Raw genomic sequence first — 17,471 nt, forward strand, 5'->3', positions numbered from 1 at the left:
AAGCCGGAGGCAGCGATCGCCGCCCGAGAGCCGCCCTGGGATCGGCCACACTCGCCGCTGACAGGAGCCTACGGAGCGCTCCCCGGCGGCCTGGGCGCCGCAAGTACCAGCCCGGCCCGGCCTCTCCTGTCACCGGTTCGCCCCGCCCTCGGCCGCCGGGGCGGAGCCCACCCGGGGAAGGGAGGGGCCAGGGCAGAGGCGGGGCCAACGGGGCGCGCGCGCGCGCGTGTGTGTGTGTGTGTGTGTGTGTGTGTGTGTGTGTGTGTTCGCGCGTTTGTGAGAATATGTGCGTGACTATGTACATTACAGACTGTGTGTGAGAGAGATTGTGAGAGAGAGGCTCTGTGTGTGTGTGTGTGTGTGTGTGTGTGTGTGTGTGTGAGAGAGAAACTATGAGAGAGAGAATGTGTGTATGAGAGACTACGTACGTAAAGACTGAGAGATTGTGTATAAGAAATTGTATGTGCATGAGACTGTGTGTGTGAGAGCTCGTGTGTGTGAGAGCTCGTGTGTGTGAGAGCCTGATAGGCACTGTGTTGAGAGAGACTGTGAAAGACGCGGTGTATGCGTTTGTGAGGGAGAGAGGAGAGCGTGTGTTGGTAGGTGTGTGAGAGAGGGAAACACACGCAGACAGAGCTCCACACTCCAGCGGGGCCCCTCTGTGCTTGCCTGGCACTGGCAGTGTGCCTGGGTGTGATGCCGACTGCCTGTCCTGAGTAGCTGTCCATCCTTTACAAGTAATACACATTCTCCGTCTATTTTGTTCCTTTTGCCTCCTCTCTGTGTCTCTCTGAAGGTCTGAAGGTCTCTCTCTGTTGAGTGCTTCCCTGGTGTGTGTTGGTTGTTGGAGCCTTGGGAGCATTTGGTGGTGTATCTGCCTTTGTGTATATTTCTATAAATGGGTAAGAATATGTCACTCAGTGTGTGGTAAGGGAGACATCTAGTTTATAATTCTTTTTCATGCTACCTGTGGTATCGCAATTTATAATAAGATATATATATATATTGCCTTTGTTCCCATTCCTGTCGCAGAGCTCCTAAAACCTTGGAGTTTCCGAAGTGGTGAAAGGGATAAAGATGTCTTTTGTTATGTTAATGAGGCAACTTTTTGATAGCCCCTAGGTAACTTAAGGGTGGGGCCTGGTTGTCAGAAGAACCAGCCTGTGATTAGAGGATTGGAACTTTCAGTCCTCCCTCTGATCTCCTAGGAGGGGAGCGGAGCTGGAGGTTGAATTGACCACCAATGGTCAGTAGTTTAGTCAATCATGCCTTTGTAATGAAGACTCCATAGAAACCCAAAGGATAGGGCTTTAGAGAACTTCCGGGTTGGTGAACACGTGGAGATGGGGGGAGAGTGGCAGCTTAGAAAGGGCATGGAAGCTCTGCGCCCCTTACTGCATACCTCGCCCTATGTACCTTTTCATCTGACTGTGCCCCTGTATTCTTTGTAATATCCTTTATAATAAACTCCTAAAAGTAAGTAAACGTTTCTCTGAGTTCTGTGAGCAGCTCTAAGCAAATTAGTGGAACCCATAGAGGGGATCGTAGGAACCTTCAATATATAGGTGGCTGGTAGAAGCACAGGTAACAGCCTGGAGTTGCAATTGGCAGCTGACGTGTGTGTGGTGGGTGGAGTTGGAGCGAGGTGGAGGTGGGGGGGAGGGGCAGCCTTGCGGAACTGAGTCCTTGGCCTGTAAGATCTGTGAACTTATCCCCAGATAGGTAGTGCCAGAACTGAGTTAACTGCTTAGTGGTGTTGAAAAACACACATCAGACTACCCTACCCATTTTGTTAAAGGGAAGTTGAGGGCACTTAAATAATGTATCAAATTTTGTACATCTCTTATCTGTATTTTGAAAAGATAATAGACTATTGTATAGGTAAAATATCAGGCTATCTTTCAATGCAAAGTAAATATGCCTAGGTATGGAGAAGACTGAATTATTTGAGATGTTCTATTAAAATGTCTCTAGGCCCAGAGGGAATTAAAATAGGTGGGAATGTAAAGACTTATTTTAAAGACCTGTTTCCTGGTTTTGGTAATCAGGATTGTAGAAGCTAGAAAATATGCCTTTGGCTATCACAAATTAGAAAGAAAATGAATTTAGTTTATTTCCTTTCTTAAAAGCCTTTAAAACCCCAGAGGAAAGTATTTAATATTATATATATATATATATAATCAGAAACAAATGTCACCATGGGAACCCAAAAGCATTTCCTGTTGGACCTCATTGCTTTCCTCTAATGACATTTTCATTCCTGAAATTTTGCTTTGGCTCTTAGTAGTGTTTCTTATAAAAAATGACCTTATATATATATATTTAAAACAAAACTTTAGGATTATGTATGTGGCACAGAGAATATCCGCTTTTTACTGCCAACCCTATGGAGCTTAAGGCACATTTTGAAGTTCACCCTCTTTTGGCTTGTAGCTGTTAACTTGGTAAATCGAGCGGCTATGCACTCTTCAGTCAGGTTACAGGGTGAACAGAAACTCCTTCTATACTTGAGGACTCAGAAGGCATAGAATTTATATATCTGGCCAGGAAAAAAAGAATAATACAGAATTTAGCTTTATTCAACTTAGGGGACAAGTCTTACTTAAGTGCTTTAGACCATACTGTCTGGCCTTTTGGAAAGTCAGGCTTCTCGATTCTTTGAGAAGTGTATTCATTCATTCAGTTATTTAGCAGATATTTATTGAACACCTCTAGGCATTAGGCCCAGGTCTAGGTCCCTCCTCTCATGTAGCTTCCGTTTAATTTTCTTTTGAGTTCTATTCTGCTTTCCCTGGCAAAAGCCAAGAACTTTCACCAAAAGGTGGCCAGAATCCTCTGATTCCTGCCTAGGACTGATGTCAGAACCTCTTCATTTTCTTATTTTATTTAGTGCTTGGGTTTCCACTTTGAACTGTTATTCATTTGTTTATAGAGACTTTAGTCTTTCCTGAAGATTTAGAGAATCACCTCTTATAAAAAACTCAGTAGTAGCATTTTATACAAAAGACATTATTCAGGTTACATCACAGATAACATACTTTCAAGTGTGTCTTATGAGAGGGGAGGACTGTTTTCGCTCTGTTGCATACTATGAATAATAAATATATAAAGCTATTACTTCCCGTTTCTCATGGGAAATATAAGATTCTTATTACCTAGGCAACTATAATGTGTTGGTCTCAAATTGTATGCAGTTTAGTTGTGATTTTATTAGTGTATTTACCTTGTGTTTTCCCAGGAATTAATAAGTGGCAAAAAACAGACTCATTTCTCAGGAGTGGCCTGTGTAGTGCAAAGGTGTCTTGTGCAGTTGCTGTGGGAACTCTCTCACTTTCACACCTTTAATATCTTATTTTTAACGTTCTTCCGCTCTTACGTGTACAACTTTCCAGAGAGAAAAGTTAACGAATCAGAGTGATCTGTACTCATTTAGTAATATAATATTAGAAACAAATGCAGTTATTTGTAGAAACTGTGCCAAACTTCATTTTTCAGTTTAATTTTTGACATACTATGATGTTATTATATGCTTCCTGTGCTTTAATTTTTGCCTCTCATTTTTAAAAAAAATCTGTTTCTTTCCCGTTTAGCAGAGCCTTTGGTATGGGGAATAATTTTTGAGATGTTTGAAATCTTAACTAAAATCCCAGGAAAAACTATGATTTCTGGACAACATGTGAATTTAAAGGAAAAGGAACTTACTAGAGAACACTCACTTCCTTTATCGTTCCTTTATTTTAAGGAAGTTATATCAGAAGCATGGTGAACCAATGCTTTCTCAATGTTCTCTAGCCATCCCAGAGAGTCCATTCTGATTGGGAGAAGGAAACATTTACCTTTCTTCTTGGAATTAATTTCTATTCTCTCTTTTGTTAAAGAACAAAATTCAACTGAATAAATTTTAAAGATCTTATTGGTTTTATTCAGCCATTCATGAATCAGGCAGCATCCAATCTAGCAGATAGAAAGGAACTCCAAAGAAGTGTACAACTTAACAGGGTTTTATAGACCAAAGTGAGCAGGAACAGGAAAATTATACTGGGCATTTGCTGATTGGTTAATGCTGGGTTATCCCCTTATATGGAGCAAAGGAAGTCTTGGGGCCTGGTGAGGTAACTTGTGCTGGGCAGGCAAGGGCTGATCAGTTGACCTAGGCCTTCCTTCTCTGAGGCTCGAAATTTAGTTAAGTTTTGGTTTGTCGATGTGATGTTTAGCATGAGTGACTTCGTCTTGGGCCTAATTTGTTTACCTTAACTGTTTTATTCTCTTTTTCTGGTGTGACTTCTTTGCATCCACATGTACTACTGAGTTCTCTCCTTACAGTAGGAATGTAGATTAAGAGTTGTGTTTTCACTGAAAAAAATAAAATAAAAAATAAAGAGTTGAGAAGCCTATTCAAACTCACTAGTAGAGAAAAAAATGGAAAAGTAAACAATTATAAAGTGCTACTTAATATATGTTAGCAATTTTTAAAGTGTTGAATAAAACCTAATGTGGACAAGCCTTAGAGAAATGGTTAAACTCAATTACTGCTAGTAGCACTGCAAACTGATGGCATTCTTTTGGTGGTACATATTCAGAACCATAAAAATATTCATACTCTTTGGCCACTAACTGCAGACCTAGAAAAAAATTCAAAAGAGGTTAAAAAAAAAACAAAACTCTTTGGTGTTCAAGGCAAAACTATAGTGAAAAGTTGAAAGAAGCCTAAATCCTCTCCAGTAGGGACATGTCTGAGTAAACTATGGAATTCCAACACAATTAAATGTATAAGGCCTTAAAATAGTAATGATAAAGATTTTATATCAATGTGATAAACACATTTAATATGATGTTAAGTAGAAAAATGCAGCCTGACAGTAGCAGAGCCACTTAGCCTGTATCTCAGGAGCTGGGAAGATAAAAAGTGTAATACGGAACTTAATTCTGTTCAATTTAGGGAATAAGTCTGACAGAAGTGAAATTATGTAAACATATAGATCAAATTTGGAAGAGAAATTTTTAAAATGTTTTCTGGGTTGTGTGTTTCCTAGTAAAATTAATTTTAACGTTGTAATTTAAAAATAATCATTTTTAAGGATCTGTTTCTGTTTTCTTTGTAAAATTGGATGGCTGGCACGCAAAGCCTGGTTGCCTCAACTTCATAGCTGAAAGTTGTTACCTTTTGTTGAATAATTTAGTTGTTGAATGGGTTTGGATCTTTTATTCATGCTGTTCTCAATAATTTAGAATCTTAAGTTGGAAGGAATCTAAGAAGCATTTTAGAACAACCTCCCACCAGTATAGGGATCCCTTCTATAACATTCCTGACAGACGGTCACCCTCCTTCTGTTTGAAGGCTTCCAACTATGGGAAACTCATTACTTCATGATGCCACCTGTTCAATTACTGGATATCTCTAGTTGTTAGAAAGTTCTTTACAGCTACTGAGTTGAATCTGTATCCTTGTCTCCTCTGCCTACTGGTCCTAATTCTTTCCTGAAGTACAAGAGAACTGATAAATCTTTTTTTTTTTTTTTCCCCTCAAGACAGTCTTTTGAATGTTTTTTAAAAGGCAGTTTTTGTCTTCTCTTAGCCTTTATTCTTTCAGCTGTTATTTATGGATAGATGTAGAATTTGTAGATTTTGCCATTTATTATCTGTACCTACTTCTTATGTTAACAGTACCCCAGCTTTTTTATTGATTCAACTCTCTCCCACTCTGTCTGTGATTTCAGTGAAGATGACTCTATTCCTGGATCCAGGAGGGGAGAATAAGACCTTTACTAAGTAAGTCAAATGCATTTCACCCTTCCTACCTCCCACAGCTATAGTGACTGATTTGAGGATGTGCACATGGCCCAAATCAGGACCGTCAGGGCCAGTGAAACTCAATTCTGGGATTTTTGTTTGTACTGTAGAAAAAGCAAAGTCTTGTCTACAGGATTGATGTGTGGTGATATGAGCTTGGAACTACAGGAGAACCATCTTATAAGGGCCTGAGAATGAAGTCTGTCCAGCAGAATGCATGACTGAGAGATGAGCTCTTTGTGGTACGCAGGCCTCTCACTGTTGTGGCCTCTCCCGTTGTGGAGCACAGGCTCCGGACGCACAGGCTCAGCGGCCACGGCTCATGGGCCCAGCCGCTCCGCGGCATGTGGGATCTTCCCGGACCAGGGCACGAACCCGTGTCCCCTGCATCGGCAGGCGGACTCTCAACCACTGTGCCACCAGGGAAGCCCTTGGGTTGGCTTTTTATCACTTACTAAAGAAGTTAGAATGATACAAGCTCTAAACTAGGGTACAGAGGAAATGAAGTAGTTCTGCTACTATCAGACTGCAGAAATGAGGGCAGTTCATTTAAAGTCTCTGGTACTGAATTGCATCATCAGTAAAATGAACAAGTTTAACTGGACAATTTGAAAAACCTCCTCCTCCTTTAAACTTCTATGATTTCTGTATGACTTTGGATCTAACCTGAGTGTCTTGGCTGCTGTCATTTGCTTTTATTCCAATTGGTCAAGTTGTTCTTCTCAGAGGGGTTAACTCTCAAAAGCAAAAGGATAGAAGGAATTTTCCTATGCTGCATCTTTTTTTAATCACTCATATTTAAATTATTTTCCCTATTCCCTACCCCTCAATCTTTTAAAATGTTTTAATGAACATATAAATTGTCCTAATATGATTCTAAGACATCTATAATTTTAAGACTTTGTCATGAAATAACTCCCTTTACTCAGTGAAAATTAGGTCTATTACTCTCTTGTCTCTAACTTTTCATTTTGAAAAATTTCAAACCTTCAGAAAAATTGCAAGAATAGTACAATGAACACCAGCAGAGCTTTTACCTAGATTGGCCTGTTGTTGATATTTTTCTGTATTTGCTTTCCTGTGTGTGTTTTCCTAAATAAATCTATTATTCTTAATGTGTCTTTAAAACAGTATGTATTAAGAAAAGTAAGGACTTCTAAGAGGATTCCTGGAACCATTTAGAAGGATCTGGAAAAGTAGAGTTGGTACAGGGTAGGGACTAACAATTCAGAGTCTTGACTTTTCCTGAATTTCAATCCTGGCTCTCTCTAATCTTCAGTTCTCATATTTGTGAAATATGGGTATTATTGGCACCTATTAATTAGTATTAATTATTTAGTATTAATATTAAATACATTGATTAGTATTATTACGTGAGTAGCACTCACATGAGATGTTTGTGATTTTTCATTGCTTGTGGGAAACCATAGTTATCTGTGCTCTGCTAATGACGTTGGACCTTGAGTTTCCTCACATAGGAAATAAATTTGTGGTTGGTTCAAAAGGGAATGCAAAGAGCTGAAACAGAAATGAAAGAATATGTGTTTTTGGCTGGGCAAGAAATTAGACCCCATGCTGAAAATTTCAAATAGCACCTGCCAGCAAGGTACTAGTGGAAGTAAAACTAGATAAGGGTAGCAGATGGGTTTTATCTTATGTGCCAATTACTCTTCATGGCTGCCTGGTACACTGTATAAGATAGCTTGTGAGAACTTTTGGGGAAAGAATAACTGCCATGGCACGGGAGATATGAGCACTGGCACAAGTGCCATGTATTTGCCCCTCCGATCTAGGTCTGAAAGACAAAGGAGGCAAGTTTCAGGGATGCGAAGTGAACTTGACAACTGGCTAGTAAATACATTTAAGACTGAGGAGATTTTCTGCCCGTTCGTGTGAGCTGGAAGCTTCCCTCCAGCCAGGCTGCTGGCAGCCAGAGCCTGTCCCTTTTCCTCTTGCACCCAGAGGAGTGTTTGCACTCTTAACCAGAGCTCGCGGGGTGTCTGCAGAGATTACATCCTACTGCATCCTTGACTTTGCTGGTGCAGTGCCACCTTGGTGCCACAGTCCCCAATTATTAGGACGAAACCCGTTCCAAGAAGCAGCATCTGCCCTCCCACCCTGTCCTCCCTGTGGGTGTGGGGGCAGTATCAGTGTTTGGACACCAAGCAAGGACCCGCGCTGTGTCTCCAAAGGCAGTCTGTTCTGTCAGGGATGGAGGTCAACCCAGAGTAAGGACTTGAGTAATTGGGGGCCCACATTAGAAGACCCTGAGCCTGGAAGAGAACCAAGGTGGCGGAGTAGAAGGACGTGCTCTCAGTCCCTCTTGCGAGAATACCAGAATCACAACTAACTGTTGAACAATCATCCACAGGAAGACACTGGAACTCACCAAAAAAGTTACCCCACATCCAAAGACAAAGGAGAAGCCACAATGAGATGGTAGGAGGGACGCAATCACAGTAAAATCAAATCCCATAACTGGTGGGTGGGTGACTCACAGACTGAAGAACAATTATACCACAGAAGTCCACCCACTGGAGTGAAGGTTCTGAGCCCCATGCCAGGATTTCTAACCTGGGGGTCCGGCAATGGGAGGAGGAATTCCTAAAGAATCAGACTTTGAAGCCTAGTGGGAATTGATTGCAGGACTCTGACAGGACTGGGGGAAACAGAGACTCCACTCTTGGAGGGCACACACAAAGTAATGTGTGCATCGGGACCCAGGGGAAGGAGCAGTGACCCCAGGGGAGACTGAACCAGACCTACCTGCTAGTGTTGGAGGGTCTCCTGCAGAGGTGGAGGGTGACTGTGGCTCACTGTGAGGACAAGGACACTGGCAGCAGAAGTTCTGGGAAGTACTCCTTGGCATGAGCCCTCCCAGTGTCTACCATTAGCCCAACCAAAGAGCCCAGCTAGGCTCCAGTGTGGGGTTGCCTCAGGCCAAACAACCAACAGGGAGGGAATCCAGCCCCACCCATCAGCAGACAAGCAGATTAAAGCTTTACTGAGCTCTGCCCACCAGAGTAACACCCACCACCAGTCCCTCCCATCAGGAAACGTGCTCAATCCTCTTAGATAGCCTCATCCACCAGAGGGCAGACAGCAGAAGCAAGAAGAACTACAGTCCTGCAGCCTGTGGAACAAAAACCACATTTACACAGGAAGATAGACAAGATGAAAAAGCAGAGGTCTATGTACCAGATGAATGAACAAGATAAAACCCCAGAAAAACAACTAAATGAAATGGAGATAGGCAACCTTCCAGAAAAGGAATTCAGAATAATGATAGTGAAGATGATCCAAGACCCTGGACAAAGAATGGAGGCAAAGATCGAGAAGATGCAAGAAATGTTTAACAAAGACCTAGAAGAATTAAAGAACAAACAAACAGAGATGAACACTACAATAACTGAAATTAAAACTACACTAGAAGGAATCAATAGCAGAATAACTGAGGCAGAAGAATGGATAAGTGACCTGGAAGGCAGAATGGTGGAATTCACTGCTGTGGAACAGAATAAAGAAAAAAGAATGAAAAGAAATGAAGACAGCCTGAGAGACATCTAGGACAACATTAAACGCAACAACATTCGCATTATAGGGGTCGCAGAAGGAGAAGAGAGAAAGGACCCGAGAAAATATTTGAAGAGATTATAGTTGAAAACTTCCCTAACATGGGAAAGGAAATAGCCACCCAAGTCCAGGAAGCACAGAGAGTCCCATACAGGATAAACCCAAGGAGAAACACGCCGAGACACATAGAAATCAAACTGCCAAAAATTAAAGACAAAGAAAAATTCTTGAAAGCAGCAAGGGAAAAATGACAAATAACATACAGAGGGCTTCCTGTTCTGATGGACGCTCTGGCAGTAACAATGATTGGGGACATCCTGCTGTTTGGGACGCTGTTGATGAATGCCGGGGCGATGCTCAACTTTAAGCTGAAAAAGAAGGACACGCAAGGCTTTGAGGAGCAGTCGAGGGAGCCCAGCACAGGTGACAACATCCAGGAGTTCTTGCTGAGCCTCAGATATTTTCGAATCTTCATCACCCTATGGAATGTCTTCATGATGTTCTGCATGATCGTGCTCTTTGGCTCCTGAGCTCCAGGTACAGAACCGGAAACACACCTTCACAGAGTGTCTCTTCCTCCATCCTGACGACTTCAAGAATGTTTCTTACCAGAAAAGCAGTGACCTTCCCAGAAAGTCCAAGCTTGTGGTGGGTGGAAAAAATGTTCGCCAAGATGAACACAGTTTCCCAGCCACGTCACTGTTTTCTTTTCAAAGATATTTTCATTTTGACCTCTGCCTTGAAATGCTGTCTACTTAAAAGAGTTTGAAGAGTGTTTATGTGAGGGGCTGTGGTGTCTAGATTGTTTAATCAGATCAGAATCCCTCTTCTACCAAACTTTCACAGGAAACCCATTTCTGGGTATTTCTTGGTTTATTTTTAATAACCATCCTTTTTTTGGTTCAAATTATACAGATTTTAAAAAATCTTTTGTATCCAGGAATCTGAAGCAGAAAGGTTGGCTTTTAAGTTTGATGCAGCCTCTCATTGGACTGCATTTGTGAGGAATGAACAAGTTCATTGTTGTTGCGTCTGTGTCCAAATTCCTTCCCTATCCCAATGGGCTCTGCTTGGCCACTCCATGCTGCTGAGGTTGTCCCCAGGACTTGAAGGGTGAAGTGTTATGGGTTCCTGTGGAACAGAGGTGCAGAGCAGTTGGCAGGGTAGATGGGGGTTTTATGAGAAACTTTGGCTTGCCTTGAAGCCCTCTATTAAAGTAACTTTTGGGCCCATTAATTGTATAGTTTTTAGAATGAGAGTGATTTATGTGGTGATATTGGGACCCAGTTCTGAAAGCTTGGGTTTTGGGGACTGCTTTTCAAGTGGATGATTTCAAGTTTGAAAAACAAGCCTCATTGGAGGAAATACAGCATTTTCAATAGAAGCTTCTTTGAAAGGGAGTCCTGGTTTAATTGCCAACATGACACTTGGGTGGTCAGTGCCTGGATCCTATAGGTGTTTGATTTGTTTGTTGTGGTTTTTGAAATCCTAACTTGCAGTTAACCTGCTGGGAGGAAAAAATAAATATGCAGGCTCTTAGAACTAAAGAGCATTGAAAATAAAGCTCATTTCTAAAAAGGAAAAACAAAAACAAAAACATGGGAACTCCCATAAGGTTAACAGCTGATTTCTCAGCAGAAACTGTACAAGCCAGAAGGGAGTGGCATGATATACTTAAAGTGATGAAAGGGAAGAACCTACAACCAAGATTACTCTACCAGCAAGAATCTCATTCAGATTCGATGGAGAAATCAAAAGCTTTACAGACAAGCAAAAGCTAAGAGAATTCAGGACCACCAAACCAGCTCTACAACAAATGCTAACGGAACTTCTCTAAGTGGGAAACACAAGAGAAGAAAAGGACCTACAAAAAGAAACCCAAAACAATTAAGAAAATGGTCATAGGAACATACATATCAATAATTACCTTAAACGTGAATGGATTAAATGCCCCAACCAAAAGACACAGACTTGCTGAATGGATACAAAAACAAGACCCATCTATATGCTGTCTACAAGAGACCCACTTCAGACCTAGGGACACATTCAGACTGAAAGTGAAGGGATGGAAAAAGATATTCCATGCAAATGGAAATCAAAAGAAAGCTGAAGTAGCAATACTCATATCAGATAAAATAGACTTTAAAATAAAGAATGTTACAAGAGACAAGGAAGGACACTACATAACGATCAAGGGATCAATCCAAGAAGAAGATATAACAATTATATATGCACCCAACATAGGAGCACCTCAATACATGAGGCAACTGCTGACAGCCATAAAAGAGGAAATCAACAGTAACACAATAATAGTGGGAGACTTTAACACCTCACTTACGCCAATGGACAGATCATCCAAACAGAAAATTAATAAGGAAACACAAGCTTTAAATGACACAATAGACCTGATAGATTGAATTGATATTTATAGGACATTCCATCCAAAAACAGCAGATTACACTTTCTTCTCAAGTGTGCACGGAACATTCTCCAGGATAGATCACATCTTGGGTTACAAATCAAGCCTCAGTAAATTTAAGAAAATTGAAATCATATCAAGCATCTTTTCTGACCACAACACCATGAGATTAGAAATCAGTTACAGGGAAAAAAACGACAATCCCTATCAAATTACCAATGGCATTTTTTATGGAACTAGAACAGAAAATCTTAAAATTTGTATGGGGATACAAAAGACCCCGAATAGCCTCAAGCAGTCTTGAGGGAGAAAAACGGAGCTGGAGGACTCAGACTCCCTGACTTCAGACTATACTACAAAGCTACAGTAATCAAGACAATATGGTACTGGCACAAAAACAAAAACATAGATCAATGGAACAAGATAGAAAGCCCAGAGATAAACCTACACACCTTTGGTCAGCTGATCTATGTCAAAGGAGGCAAAGATATATAATGGAGAAAAGACAGTCTCTTCAATAAGTGGTACTGTGGAAACTGGACAGCTACATGTAAAAGGATGAAGTTAGAACACACACTAACACTATACACAAAAATAAACTCAAAATAGATTAGAGACATAAATGTAAGACTGGAGACTATAAAACTCTTAGAGGAAAGTATAGGAAGAACACTCTTTGACATAAATCACAGCAAGATCTTTTATCATGCACCTCCTAGAGTAATGGAAATAAAAACAGAAATAAACAAATGGGACTAATGAAACTTCAAAGCTTTTGCATAGCAAAGGAAACCATAAACGAGACGAAAAGACAACTCTCAGAATGGGAGAAAATATTTACAAACGAATCAACAGACAAAGGATTAATCTCCAAAATATATAAACAGCTAATGCAGCTCAATATTAAAAAAACAAACAACCCAATCCAAAAATGGACAGAAGACCTAAATAGACATTTCTCCAAAGAAGACATACAGATGGCCAATAAGCACATGAAAAGCTCCTCAACATCACTAATTATTAGAGAAATGCAAATCAAAACTACAATGAGGTATCACCTCACACCAGTTAGTATGGGCATCATTAGAACATCTACAAACAACAAATGCTGGAGGAGGTGTGGAGAAAAGGGAACCCTCTTGCACTTTCGTGGGAATGTACGTTGATACAGCCTATAGAGAACAGTATGGAGATTCCTTAAAAAACTAAAAATAAAATTGCCATATGATCCAGCAATCCCACTACTGGGCATATACCCAGGGAAAACCATAATTCAGAAAGACACATGCACCCCAATGTTCATTGCAGCACTATTTACAATAGCCAGGTCATGGAAGAAACCTAAATGCCCATTGACAGACGAATGGATAAAGAAGATGTGGTACATATATACCATGGAATATTACTCAGCCGTAAAAAGGAATGAAATTGGGTCATTTGTAGAGACGTGGGTGGATCTAGAGACTGTCATACAGAGTGAAGTAAGTCAGAAAGAGAAGAACAAATATTGTATATTAACACATATATGTGGAACCTAGAAAAATGGTACAGATGAACCAGTTTGCAGGGCAGAAATTGAGACACAGATGTGGAGAACAAGCGTATGGGCACCAATGGGGGAAAGTGGTGGGGGGGTGGTGGTGGTGGTGTGATGAATTGGGCAATTGGGATTGACATGTATACACTGATGTGTATAAAATTGATGACTAATAAGAACCTGCTGTATTAAAAAAAATTTGTTTTGCCAATATGATGGGTATAAAATGGTAATTCACTAAAAAAAAATAAAGACTGAGGAGAGAGAAAAATTAGCAGATTTAAATGAAGTATTCCGTCAAGGCTGTTAGCAAACCAGTAAAATGTGCATATGTCTATCCTAGCATTTACCACATTATATTGATAGTAATTCCTTTGTTTATGTGTTTGTCTCTCCAACTGGAATATAAGTTTCCAGAAGGAAGATCCACTATTATCCTTCATGCTTTACAAACTGCTAAGTATGTAGGAGGTACATAATCAACGTTTGAGCTGATTCAGCTATATCTAAATTTTTATTAGTTTTGGGTTGAAAGTCCTTATCCTGTAAGGCTTATTCTGTTTCTATGCTTATTTTGGAGCCTCCTGCTCTGTTTAGTTTCCTATTAAAAATATCTTTGGAAAATTTCCATCTTATAGCAAGTAAACTAAGAGCAAAAAGATGTTTGCCAAACTTTAATCAGAATAGAGAGGGAGCAGTAAGTCCCTGATTACTAAACCCTTTTGCAGAGTTCATGTATGACAGAATTCAGGTAGGGAATAGAGATATGGAAGACCCTGGAGATGCAAATTTTAGGCCTTCTGTGCATACTAACCAGCTCCTTTCTACTTCTGCAACCCATTAGACACAGTATCTATTAAAAACTAAAAAACAAAATCAAAATTCTATGATTCTTTGTCTTCCTAAATATTAAAATTGTAGATAGTCCTTAAGTCATAATTTCTGAGACTTTGTCCAACTTTTAATTTCCACATCATTAATTGACACTCATAAATAAAATGGGTACTGTTATATTCAGCAGCTGAGAATGATTATTCTGAGCCATTAGAGGAGGAGGACCAATAGCTCAGTTTTGGCCCCATTGTCACCTATTTCTGAACAACAGTGACAATTTATTCAGTTGAATCTTTTTTTTTTTTAACATCTTTATTGGAGTATAATTGCTTTACAATGGTGTGTTAGTTTCTGCTCCATAACAATATCTCTTCCCTCTTGCATCTCCCTCCCTCCCACCCTCCCTATCCCACCCCTCCAGGCGGTCACAAAGCACCGAGCTGATCTCCCTGTGCTATGCGGCTGCTTCCCACTAGCTATCTACCTTACATTTGTATTCAGTTGAATCTTGACATAACATTTTTATAGATATGAGGCAGTGTTCTAGAAAAATAAAAGTTCTGTTGAAATGTAAGAGGTATAGGCCTCATAAACTTAGTTGCAATTGGGCAAAGGTAAAAATCATCCGGCATGTCCGTCATGGCACAATTTTGGCATTAACAAAACACTAGCTTTAGCTGTTCAGTTTATCTGTGAGATTCATTTATCAGGGAACGTAAAAATAAAGTGTTGATACAAATTGCTAGACATGTATTTTCAAATTGCATGACATATATTTTCAAACTGCAACAATTAGATGTACCTACATTTTTTATAGTCTTTAGCCTTCTGAGAATGTACAGTTTTGTTTTATTTTAACATCTTTATTGGAGTATAGTTGCTTTACAATGTTGCGTTAGTTTCTGCTGTATAACAAAGTGACTCAGCTATCCATATACATATATCCCCATATCCCCTGCCTCTTGCATCTCCCTCCCACCCTCCCTATCCCACCCCTCTAGGTGGTCACAAAGCACGGAGCTGATCTCCCTGTGCTATGCAGCTGCTTCCCACTAGCTATCTATTTTACATTTGGTAGTATATGTAAGTCCATGCCACTCTCTCACTTCTTCCCAGCTTACCCTTCCCCCTTCCTGTGTCCTGAAGTCCATTCTCTACATCTGCGTCTTTATTCCTGTCCTGCCCCTAGGTTCTTCAGAACCATTTTTTTTTTAAGATCCCATATATATGTGTTAGCATACGGTATTTGTTTTCTGAGAATGTACACAGCTTACTTTCATATAGCTCTTCAGAAATCCATTATATGCAAAAGTACGGGCTGCCTATATTTATTTTCTTTGATAGTTACCTCTTTTCTCAAGTTGTACTTGAATATCTTCAGTTTTTCTTGCTTTAATGATGTCTTGCTGTTTTCTATTTCTGCCTCTTAATAACCTTATCTGTCGAGAACACAACTGAGAATAAAGAACCAAACAAAAGACCTTCTGAAAGACTCCTGAGCATTATAGTTCCTCTACTCAGAAAAAAATGCTGCTTGGGTCCTTACTCAGAGTCTGTTTATTCACAATCTATTCACATTCTAACAATCTTGGTGCAAAAAGACACCTATATATTGTTTAAATTCTGTATGCAAGGTGGTTGTGTATGGAATGATTTATGTGAAGGGGCACAAAGAATATTGAGACTCTTCTTATTCTCAGGTGGTTAAACCTTAATAAGCCCTATAAAGCATTTACACAACTAAGAATAAAGCAGTGTAGAATGAGGAAAGTGTCATAAGGAATTACAAACGAAGTCCTTTGTAGTTCAGGAGAGAGGGAGATTACTTAGTTACCTAACTTCCTTAACAGTATACATCTGAAATAGCAAATTTAGAAGAGGGAAGAACTGCTATATGCAGGCATGCTGTCAGCCACTGCCATTACAGCTGATAAGTTAACATCAAGAAGTAAATTAGCAATATTCTAGAAAGCAGGTATGTGAACTTAAAATATCCAGGAGCCACTTAATGTAAGGTCAACTTTTAGAGGCTTTGAGGACATCATTGAATAATGCAATAATCAGTGCTGTAAAATGATTCATAGACTTTTAGAATTAGAAGTTCTCTTAAAGCTTGTCTAGGCTCCACATTTTATTAATGACATTTAGAAAGGGTAAGTTACTTGCCTCAGTCTAGCGGGGGTGAGGGGCTCATACTTGACTCCTTTTTACTCTTTCCCTCACCTTTCCCATTCTTCCCACCTGCCATCTCCACCTAGGCAATCACCTTGTCTTTTTGCCTCCATTTTCCTCAAATTTATATTCCCTTTTCCATTTCAGTTTTCACTGCCTTATATCAGACCTTTGATATCTCTTGCCTGGAATTCTTCCATGGATTCCTAACTCATCTTTCTCCTTCCATTTCTGATCCTTCTTAAATCTATATACCACTTACCCAGCCAGAGACATCTGGCTGAAATGCAAATCTGATGGTAACATTCACTGACTTTATTGCAACAGCTTCCCATTGCCTGCAAGATGAACTTTGAACTCCTATCCAGCCCTTCCCTGCTTTCTACCACTCCTTATACTATATATATAATGGGGGGGAGGTGGGGTTTGGCACACTGTCCCCCTCTCCCTCCTCACTGTCTCTCAAAATTCACTTGGATAAAATCTCAACCTTTAGGAGTCAGTTCATATGCCATCCCCTCCAGGAAGCCCAGGTTAAGGTAGAGGAGGTCTTCCCTATCCAGTGATGGATTTTCATTATATCCTATTATTGGACTGACTTATACTATAATTACATATTTGGCTACCCTGTTTGAATGTGAACTCTTTGACAGACCTTGTTTTATCCATCTTTGTATACCGAAGACCATATTAGGTGCTCAATTTTAGGACATATCAGATGTCCAATCATTGTGGTTGAATGCATGCACAGTTCTTGGAAATAAAGCTACCTGAATATTAACGGTCAGGCAAGTGTTCTTCCTCTCATACTCTCGGTTCGTGAAACTGGCTGTGAACCAGAATCACCTGGGAAGGTTTTTAAAAGCACAGATTTCTGGGCTTCACTCCTGCCCTAATAAATCAGAATATCTTCTCCATATTTTTATGAGGTTTTCTCAGGTGATTCTTATGAGTTAACCTGGAACCTGATCTCAGGCTGGAGTTTGTTAATCATTGCACAATGTTTCTTATCATGAGCCTTTAAGAATAAACAATTTAAGAAGTCAAAGTGGGCTTCCTTGGTGGCACAGTGGTTGGGAGTCCGCCTGCCGAGGCAGGGGACACGGGTTCGTGCCCCGGTTCGGGAAGATGCCACATGCCGCGGAG

General features: G+C 40.3%; 1 pseudogene; it reads left to right on the plus strand.

Moving 5' to 3' along the window:
* The first annotated feature begins 9,649 nt into the window (after positions 1-9,649).
* LOC112396004 (small integral membrane protein 7 pseudogene) lies at positions 9,650-9,963 on the plus strand (annotated as a pseudogene).
* Positions 9,964-17,471: the final 7,508 nt, after the last annotated feature.

The sequence above is a fragment of the Neophocaena asiaeorientalis genome, unplaced genomic scaffold, assembly GCF_003031525.2.
Source record: "Neophocaena asiaeorientalis asiaeorientalis breed wild unplaced genomic scaffold, Neophocaena_asiaeorientalis_V1.1 scaffold58, whole genome shotgun sequence".
NCBI lineage: Eukaryota > Metazoa > Chordata > Mammalia > Artiodactyla > Phocoenidae > Neophocaena > Neophocaena asiaeorientalis.